This window comes from Rattus norvegicus, chromosome X (genome assembly GCF_021556685.1).
Source record: "Rattus norvegicus strain SHRSP/BbbUtx chromosome X, alternate assembly SHRSP_T2T, whole genome shotgun sequence".
In the NCBI taxonomy this organism is placed as follows: Eukaryota; Metazoa; Chordata; class Mammalia; order Rodentia; family Muridae; genus Rattus; species Rattus norvegicus.
The window spans coordinates 95,143,037-95,153,017 of NC_141554.1; the positions used below are offsets into that span (position 1 = coordinate 95,143,037).

At 47.5% G+C, this 9,981-nt stretch overlaps 2 pseudogenes; one reads left to right on the forward strand and one right to left on the reverse strand.

The window, feature by feature from the left end:
* The first annotated feature begins 240 nt into the window (after positions 1-240).
* On the forward strand, positions 241-3,877 carry LOC147998298 (uncharacterized; annotated as a pseudogene).
* Positions 3,878-8,857: 4,980 nt separating this feature from the next.
* On the reverse strand, positions 8,858-9,766 carry LOC147998299 (igE-binding protein pseudogene; annotated as a pseudogene).
* Positions 9,767-9,981: the final 215 nt, after the last annotated feature.

Consider the following 9,981-nt stretch of genomic DNA (forward strand, 5'->3'; position numbering starts at 1 on the left):
CAGAAAGAACAAGAGGCACGTGAAGTAAAGCGTGAGAAGAGACAGGATTGGAACTTAACCAGAATCTTGGCCACAATGGTAGGAGAGAAGAAAGCACAGGGAGAGAGGTACCAGGGCAAAAGGCGTCCTTTGAGGAATGACCAATGTGTGTACTGCAAAGAAAAAGGCCATTGGGCCAAAGACTGCCCAAAGAAGAAAAAGGGGAACCGCCTAAGACACAGGTCCTGGCCCTAGAAGACAATGACTAGGGGGGGACAAGGCTCAGACCCCCTCCCCGAGCCTGGGGTAACATTGAGAGTGGAGGGGAAGCCAGTCCAGTTCCTGGTAGATACAGGAGCACAACACTCTGTCCTCCTTGAATCGGCAGGTCCTCTCTCAAACAAAAAAATCTTTAGTTCAAGGGGCAACTGGGAACAGACAGTATTCATGGACTACTGGAAGAACGGTGGAACTTGGCATGGGCAGGGTAACCCATTCGTTCCTCGTCATCCCAGAGTGCCGTTACCTCTTGTTAGGTCGGGACTTGCTCTTCAAAGTGGGGGCCCAGATTCACTTTCACCAAGATGGGTGGACAGTGACAAACAGCAAAGGAGAACCCCTCCAAGTTCTCACTATGAGATTAGAGGAGGAACACTGGTTATATGAAGCCCCCAAAGTTACTTCAGTGGATATGCAGGACTGGATGACGAGATTCGCTCAGGCATGGGCAGAGACGGCTGGTATGGGAACTGCAGAGCTGAGACCACCAGTCGAGGTTGAAATCAAAGCTGCAGCCACCCCCATAGCTGTCTGGCAATATCCCATGAGCAAGGAGGCCCGAGATGGTTTCAGTCACCACATTTTGAGCTTTCTAGAGCAAGGGGTGTTGACATGATGCCAGTCTGCCTGGAATACCCCTCTCCTGCCTGTTTGCAACCCAGGCACCAATGATTACCACTCTGTCCAGGATTTAAGAGAAGTTAACAAACGAGTGATAGACCTACACCCGACTGTGCCCAAACCTTCTAACCTCTTGAGTTCATTGACAGATGAAAGAATCTGGTACACAGTGCTAGACTTGAAAGATGCCTTTTTCTGTCTAAAGTTGAGCCCACAGAGTCAGCCTATCTTTGCTTTGAATGGAAAAATCCTGCCTCTGGGATTTTGGGGCAGCTGACCTGGACCTCAAGGGTTTAAAAACTCTCCCACCATTTTTGATGAAGCCCTACACCAGGACTTGGCACCTTTCTGAGCAATGAACCCCCAAGTGACACTCTTGCAGTACGTAGATGTACTTTTTTTGGCAGCAGCCACAAAAGATGATTGTGTCCGTGAAACAGAGGGACTCCTGAAAGAATTAAGTACCCTTGGGTATCGCCCCTCTGCTAAAAAGGCCCAAATTTGTCAACAGCAGGTCAGTTACTTGGGGTATTCCCTAAAATATGGGAGGAGATGTCTTTCAGAAGCCGGAAAACAGACAGTGGTACAGATTCCAGCTCCTAGGACCCATCGACAGGTCTGAGAGTTCCTGGGAACAGCTAGGTTTTGTCGCCTATGGATCCCCGGTTTTTCAGAAATTGCTGCCCTGCTTTACCCGCTCACCAGGGAAAGCACCCCCTTTGATGGGGAAAGGACAAGCAACAGGCTTTTGACAACATTAAACAGGGTCTACTATCAGCCCCGACCTTGGGATTGCCTGATGTGACTAAACCTTTCCACCTCTATGTAGATGAGAACAGGGACATTGCAAAAGGGGTGCTTACTCAGAAATTAAGACCTGGAACCACCCAGTTGTCTATCTGTCAAAGAAACTGGACTCAGTGGCTCCCGTTTGGCCGGCCTGCCTCCGGATTGTGGTAGCTGTAGCAGCCTTGGTCAAGGATGCAGACAAAGTAACTCTGGGACAAGACTTGGTGGTAACGGTCCCTCACACCTTGGAAAGTGTGGTGAGACAGTCCCCTGATAGGTGACTGACTAACGCCAGAATGGCTCCTTAACAGACACTGTTATTAAATGCTGACCACGTTAAATTTATCCCTGCCGCTGTTCTAAATCCTGCTTCACTACTGCCTGACCCTGAGTCAGGGACTGCAATCATGCACAACTGTCAACAGATCCTGGCTGAAGCACACCAGAGTCCAGGAGATCTTACTGACCAACTGCTCCCAGACGAGGATATTCCTTGGTTCACTGATGGAAGCAGCTACCTAAAAGGAGGTAAGTGATGGGCCGCAGCAGCAGTAATGGATGGTAAGTGCACCATTTGGGCAACTCCCCTGCCTAAAGGCACATCTGCCCAGAAAGCAAAATTAATTGCCCTGACCAAGGCATTAGAGCTAGCCAAGGACAAAAAAGTAAACATCTATACTGACAGCAGATATGCTTTTGCCATGGCTCATGTTCATGGTACCATATACCAACAACGAGGACTTTTGACCTCGGCTGGCAGAGAGATCAAAAACAAATGAGATTCTTGCCCTATTAGAGGCCTTACATTTGCCAGCTAAGGTGAGCATTACACACTGCCCTGGGCACCAAAAGGGTAACCAAGGGAAATTGGCTGGTAGACTAGGTGGCCCGAGAGGTAGCTAACACAGATGGGAAAGTGTTGGCCTTGGCAGTTCAGGAACCACCACCAGAGAAAACCCCAGCCTTTACCTATACCAGTGATGACCTTAAGAAGATGGCCAAGTTAGACAAAGATTTTAATCCTATTTCGGGGGTTTGGAAGACTAAGGTGGGTAAAACTATTATACCAGCAAAAGAGGCCAGGTCCGTGCTCCTGCAGATGCACCAATGGACTCACCTGGGGGCCAGAAAGTTCCACTATGTTAAAATCCAACTATCACATCCTGGGACTAGCTACCATGGCTGAAGAAGTAGTGCAGGTTTGCATACCATGCCAAAAGGTCAATGCCTGCAGGAACAAGAAGGAACCAGGAAAGAGACTGAGAAGAGATCATACTGGAGCCTATTAGGAGGTAGACTTCACTGAGGTTCGCCCTGCCTGATATAGTAGGAAGTATCTCTTAGTCTTTGTAGACACCTTCTTTGGTTGGGTTTAGGTTCTCCCTACCAAGTGCAAAACAGCCATGGTAGTGGCTAAGAACATCCTGGAAGAAGTCTTTCCTTGGTTTGGAGTCCCAAAGGTAATCAGGTCAGACAATGGCCCAGCCTTCATTGCCCAGGTAAGTCAGAGAGTGGCCAAGTATTTGGGGTCAGATTGGAAATTACATTGTATTTACAGACCCCAAAGTTCAGGTCAGGTAGAAAGAATGAATAGAACATTAAAAGAGACCTTGACTAATTTGTCTATGGAGACTGGCAGTTCAGACTGGACGGTCCTCCTTCCCTTGGCCTTAGTCCATGTACGAACACCCCTTCCCATTTTAGCCTGACTCCCTTTGAGATACTCTATGGACCCCTCCCCCCTTGACAACCTTAGGAGAAGTGATTGAACAGACATGTTATAGTAATAATGATTTATATGCCAGACTAAAGGGACTTCAAGTGGTCCAGAAAGAAGTGCGGGCGCAGCTTGCTGAGGCTTATTAACCAGGAAATCCCCAGACAGCACACCCGTTCCAGGTCGGTGACTGGGTTTACTGCTCCCAGACACTCCCAGACACTCGAGCCTTGGTGGAAAGGACCATACCTCGTCCTGCTCACATCACCCACTGCAGTGAAGGTCAACGGCATCGCTGCTTGGATCCACGCCTCTCACATCAAGGCTGCACCACCCCCAGAATCACAATGGAAGGTTCAGCGCACTTCAGACCTGCTAAAGACCAGACTCCGATGTCCGATGTCCGGGAGAGGAGTGAGCCTAGTGATCCTGTTATTCCTCCTTGACCCCAACCATGCCTCTCCTGAGGGAGACAGTCCTCATCAGCCCTGACAACTCGCATGGCAGATACTATCACAAACGGGGGACTTAATGTGGTCCACGAGTCACACTGCGCCGCCCTGGACTTGATGGCCACAGCTATTCTCGGACCTATGTGAAATTGGCAGCCTACGTAGATGCTTGGGATATTCCTAAGATAGATCCTTGGTAACAAGTCCTTGACTGCCAGTCAGGAAGATGCCCATGCCCTTCTTCGGGAGGCATAGGGAGTCACAAATTTGGATGTAGCCACTCCCAACTCCAGGCGAGACTCAGAAGGCACAAGTTATATGCCTGTCCCCAAGATGGCAGAAATAGGGGCCTAGCATACAGGTGTGGAGGAGCTGAATATTTCTACTGTAAAAAGTGGAGCTGTGAGACCACTGGCACTGCCGATTGGAAACCTACATCGAGCTGGAATGCTGTTGTCCCTCGCTATCGTCTCGCCAGCAAGAAGGCACGCGCGGACACACGAATCCTTCTGCAGCAAAGCGTTTATTGCATCTTAAAGAGGGGGACCCCAAGCCCCAGAATGGCGTGGCTTATATACACCCTAGCGTGGCGCATCCCCACCTGATTGGTCGCTTACCCATGATCTCATAGGCATGCCCCGGAATGGGCAAAGACCTGGCACGAACACACTCTTGCACATGCGCACACAGCTAGCTTCCTGAAAGGCAGTCGGGCTGGCACAGCGGAAGCCAGTGCCATCTTGTAATGGTGAATGCTATCCCGGCTTTCCTCATGGGGCGTAGTGGAAGCCAGCGCCATCTTGTGGTGGCGAATGTTATTGCGGCTTTCCACATCTCCCCCTTTTTGTTTTACTAGTATGAGGTTGGTCTAGGCCTCTGCAGTTACGTCCATCTGCTGTGGCTCCTGTCTTAGGTCGTTCCGCTATGTCACAGCCTTATCCGTCGTAGGGTAACGCTATCGCCACCGGGCCCCGTGTCTTAGATTGGTCTGTGCATGAGGAAAGTTGCCCGTCTCTGGATACCACAGTGCTGTGTGACAGTAACTGCTAAACGACCTAGGGCGAACTCTACAAAAGAGGCCAGCCAGAAAATGAGTTAGTGGGGAAATCATGATCACCCTGTCGCGTGCAATGAGGAAACCTCAGCGATGTAGAAGGGCTAATCAAAGAATCATTGAGTCTCTCTCATCCCAGTGAAATGGATCCACAAATCCATGGGGTGCAAGAGCAGAGAACTCAGATACTGACTAATTCCTGAGCATAGATAACCAAATTCCAGGGGAGGCCCCTTGTTCAGTGGCCACAAGTGCTTGAGTGATAACGACCTTGTCACGTTTCTGTTGAGATCTGAGTTTGCAAACCAACCATAGCATGAACACTAATCCACAGCATAGGGCTGCACCAAACAGACCCACCCCCACCCATTCTTTGAGGTACTAGAAACCCAAATCCAAAGAGGCAGTGCGAGGGCTAGAGGTAGTTTCCGAGGGATCCATCCGGGAGTCATTTCTAGGCGTCAGAATTCTTCATGTCAGTCGTTCCGGTAGCCAGAATGGGTTGTCTTCTTCCTGAGGGAAAACACAAACAGCTCCCCTGGATCTTATTAAAATAGGATCTGGGCCTTTCCATAGACCAGTCAAAACATCTTTCTATTTTACCATCTCTTTTGGTCTATCAGGCTCTGAATAGTGACGTTCGGCCGCAGTATGGCCTTGGGCATCAAGATTTAAAAAATTAAGGGTGAAGAGTGCCATGGAAACAGCTACTCTTGGTACTGAGGGTAGAGCCTCCTCAACTCCCCCTTTTTGTTTAATTAAATAGGATTTGAGAGTGCGATGGGCACGTTCTACAATGCCCTGTCCCTGAGGATTATACAGGAGACCAGTCAGATGAGTCACATCCATCTGGTGGCAGAATTGTTGAAATTTTTGAGAAGTATAAGCTGGTCCATTGTCTGTCTTAAGGAGTTTGGGTTTACCCCAAGCACTCCATGCCTCGAGGCAATGTTGAATTACATGCGAGGCCTTTTCCCCTGTTAGAGGTGTAGCAAACATGATGCTAGAGCATGTATCAATAGAAACATGCAGATACTGAAGTCTTCCAAAAGAAGGGATATGAGTAACATCCATTTGCCAGACCTGTAGCGGTCGGATTCCTCGTGGATTAACTCCCACATGGGGTACAGGCAGGAATTGACAACAATTTTGACAATGGGTAACTATTTCTCTAGCTTCTTTTCTAGGCAAAGCAAATTGGCGGCATCAAGTTTCAGCCGTCACATGAAATTGTCTGTGAAATTCTTTTGCTACATCTAATTGGGGGGACAAGGCAACCACAATCACTCTTGTAGCTTGGTCTGCTAGGTCATTTCCTTGGGACATTGGACCAGGAAGGCCCGAGTGAGCTCTAATATGTGTTATAAATACAGGGGATCTTCTGCCGAGAAGGATAGATTGAATTTGTTGAAAATTTGAGCAAGTTTGCTGGAAGGCCTGATTAATCCAGCCACTTCAAGAACCTTAACTGCATTAACCACATAAGAGGAATCTGACACAATGTTAAGCAGGCCTGGGAAGGTCTCGAGGACCTCCAGCACCACTAAACATTCCAAAACTTGAGGTGAGGTTTCATTATACTGCTTAGATACTACCTTATTATTGACCACATAAGCACCTACACCAGTTTTTGACCCATCTGTATACACTACAACCCCATCAACAAGTGGTTCCTCAGACATCATGTGTGGGAACACAATGGCTTGGCTTAAAGCAAATTGTAGGATCGGGTGTTTTGGATAATGATTATCAATCTGTCCAGCAAAGGAAGTAACTAACACTGCCCAAGCATTTGAGGTAGCAGCTAATATTTGAACCTGAACGACTGTGTATGGTACAATCAAAATTTTGGGTTCTTTCCCAAAATGAGTAATAGCTGCCTTCAACCCACGAAGTGCAAGCTGAGCAACTGCATCAGGATACCAGTCAATAATCTTAGCAGGAGATGCATTGGGATGGATCCATAATAAAGGCCCATCCTGCCACAAGACAGCTGTTGGTAATTGCATAGTTTTGAAAACACATAAATCAAAAGGCTTGGTTTCATCAATGCGCTGTAATTGAACATCCTGTAAGGCACTTTCTACAACTTGTAAGGCCTAGTTTGTGGCTGGCGTCAATGCTCTCGGAGAGGAGATATGAGAGTCCCCTTTCAAAATATCGAATAAAGGTTTCAACTCAGCAGAGGAAATCTTTAAAAATGGTCTCAGCCAATTTATATCTCCCAATAATTTTTGGAAATCATTTAAGGTATGTAAATGATTTCTGCGAATCTCTAATTTCTGAGGAACTATTTTTTCAGGATAAATGACTGATCCCAGAAATAAGCCAATTTCTGCAATTTGAACCTTTTCTGTAGCGACTTGTAGTCCCCATTGTCCCAATGTTTTGATTAAGGTGGTATATGAAGTCTGTAAGGTTGTTAAATCTCTATCACACATAAGAATATCATCCATGTAATGAACCAAAAGCAAAGATGGAAATCGCTTCCTTATAGGTTCAAGGGCTAGTTGCACATATAGTTGGCACATAGTGGGGCTATTGGCCATGCCTTGAGGCAGGACCTTCCAGTGAAATCTCTTATCAGGTTCAAGATAATTAACAGCTGGTATAGTAAATGCAAACCTCTGTCTGCCTTGTGGACACAAGAGGATGGAAAAGAAACAATCCTTAATATCTATAATTATTATCTTCCATTGCTGAGGTAAGGTGGAGAGCAAGGGTAGGCCTCCGTTGGATCGAGCCAAATAAATGCATCCGTGCATTAATGGCTTTCAAATCATGGAGAAGTCTCTACTTTCCTGATTTTTTCTTTATCACAAAAATAGGAGTATAGCATGGTGAAATGGAAGGTTCTAGATGACCAAGCTGCAATTGTTCATTAACCAACTTAGTGGCAGCTTCCAACTTTTCAGAGGATAGAGGCCATTGAGGAACCCATGTAGTTTCTTCTGTAAGCCAGGGTATGGGCATAGAACACTCAACGGCCCCTAGGAAAAACCCAGGCCCTGCCTTCCTACATTACCTTCTTGTGGGACCGGTTCTAATTTTCCTTGTTCCTTTTTTCCTAATCCCTTCCCTTCCTTGTAACCCATTCTCTTCATAATCTCGACAGCTTGTCGAGAGTACTCGTTGGTCAATGTCAGTACTAGACCCTGTAAGATATTCCTCCCCCAAAGGTTAACAGGAAGAGGGAGGACATAAGGAATGAACCTTCCTGATTGGCCTTCTGGAGCATGCCAGATCAAGGAGCGTGAGCTGATAGTGGGGCTGGCCTCATACCCTAGTCCTTGTAAGGAATGGGATGATTGAGTGACAGGCCATGCCTTAGGCCACCAACTAGAGGAGATAATGTTCTTATCAGCCCCTGTATCTAGAATCCCCGTAAAAATTTTCCCTTCTATATTCAACTCTAAAGAGGGTCTGGAATTAAGGTCCATCATTAAATAAGCAGAATCAGTCCTGGAAGAGCCAAACTTTGCGGTGCCTCTAGGGACCCCGGAAGAAGGAAAATGATCCTGTAAGCTTGGAAGGATAATCAACTGAGCAATCCTGTCACCTGAGTAGATGGAAAAAACGAATTGAGGGCAAGAGCAGAGAACTTGATGTTCTCCCGTGTAATCTTGATCTATTATTCCAGGGTGAACAATAAGTCCCTTTAAGGTTAAGGAGGATCGACCCAAAATAAGGCCGACACTTCCCACGGGTAAGGGGCCTTTGTAGTCAGTGGGGACAGGTTGCACACCCCTCAGTGGTATTAGCATGAATTGGGTGGTGGAACAGAGGTTCACTCCTGCTGAGGCTTTTGTAGCTCTGTGAACCGTGGTGTCCGTTTGTTGTGAGCTGGAGTCCCATATGTTTTGGGGCCCTGAGACTTGGGGCCCAGATACCCGTTTTTTGGAGTGTTTTCACCCCCTTCTGCCTGGGGAGGTCCAGGCTGAATAAGCCTGCCTCTGATGTCTTTAACTAAGCGATACTCACTAGCCCAATGATAACCTTTCCCAACTTAGTACACAGTTCTGGTGCTCTCCTCTTTGTGAGGGCCTGACACTCCTTTTTCAGATGTCCTGGTTTGCCACAGTTATAGCAGACCCTGCAATCACCTGTACCTGAGCGCTTTTGGCCCTGTAGGATAGCAGCCGCGAGGCCGGCATTAGTAAGCGGGCCTCCAAGTTCTCTGCAAACTCCCAGCCAGTCCTGTAACCCTTTGCTCTTCCTAGGTGTAATAGCTGCTCTCCATTCCTGTGTGGCTTGCTCATATACCAACTGTTCCACTAAAGGCATTGCCTGTTCAGGGTCTCCAAAGATCCTGCCTGCTGCCTCTGTCATCCTAGCCACGAAGTCTGAGAATGGCTCCTGGGGGCCTTGTATAATTCTTGTTAAGTGTCCCCCAGACTCTCCCTTCTTGGAAAGTGCCTTCCACGCCTTAATGGCGGCAGCAGAGATTTGAGCGTATGCTCCCCAGTTATAATTTGTTTGATTATTGGCATACTGCCTTTGTCCTGTTAGCAGATCAAGTGTCCAATCTCTCTGATTGCCTTCAGCAATGGCATTGACTTTGGCCTGTGCCTGAGAGGCGTCATACCACAAGGCTTTCCATTCCATATATTGTCCCATATTAGGGAGCGCAGCCTTCACTGTTGTCTGCCAGCCTCCTGGAGTCATGGCCAGAGTGGCAAGCCTCTCGAATTGAGCAATAGTAAAATTGGCACTAACTCCGTAGTTATGGACCAACTCGGCAAGTTCCTTAATTTGAACATATTCTACTGGTGCGTGAACATGGCCTCCATCGGCAGCCTCAAACACCGGAAATGCCTGCTGTATCTTTTTCTGTTCCACTTTAGTGAGGAAGGAATCTGAGTGAAATCTCTCCATATAAGATGGAGGGGCGCTGGGGCTTATAGGCTGGGAAACCGCATGGTTTCCACCTCACACCTTCTTCTGTTTTTTTACCCAGGCTGTTAGCTCGTTGTTCATCTGGGTGGTATCTTTCTTCTTCATAGCAAGCTGCCTCATCTTCTAAATCCTCTTCCTCAGAGGAGCTAAGCTCGTCTGTTTCCGAACTATCAAGCTCCAAAGCCTCTAACTCC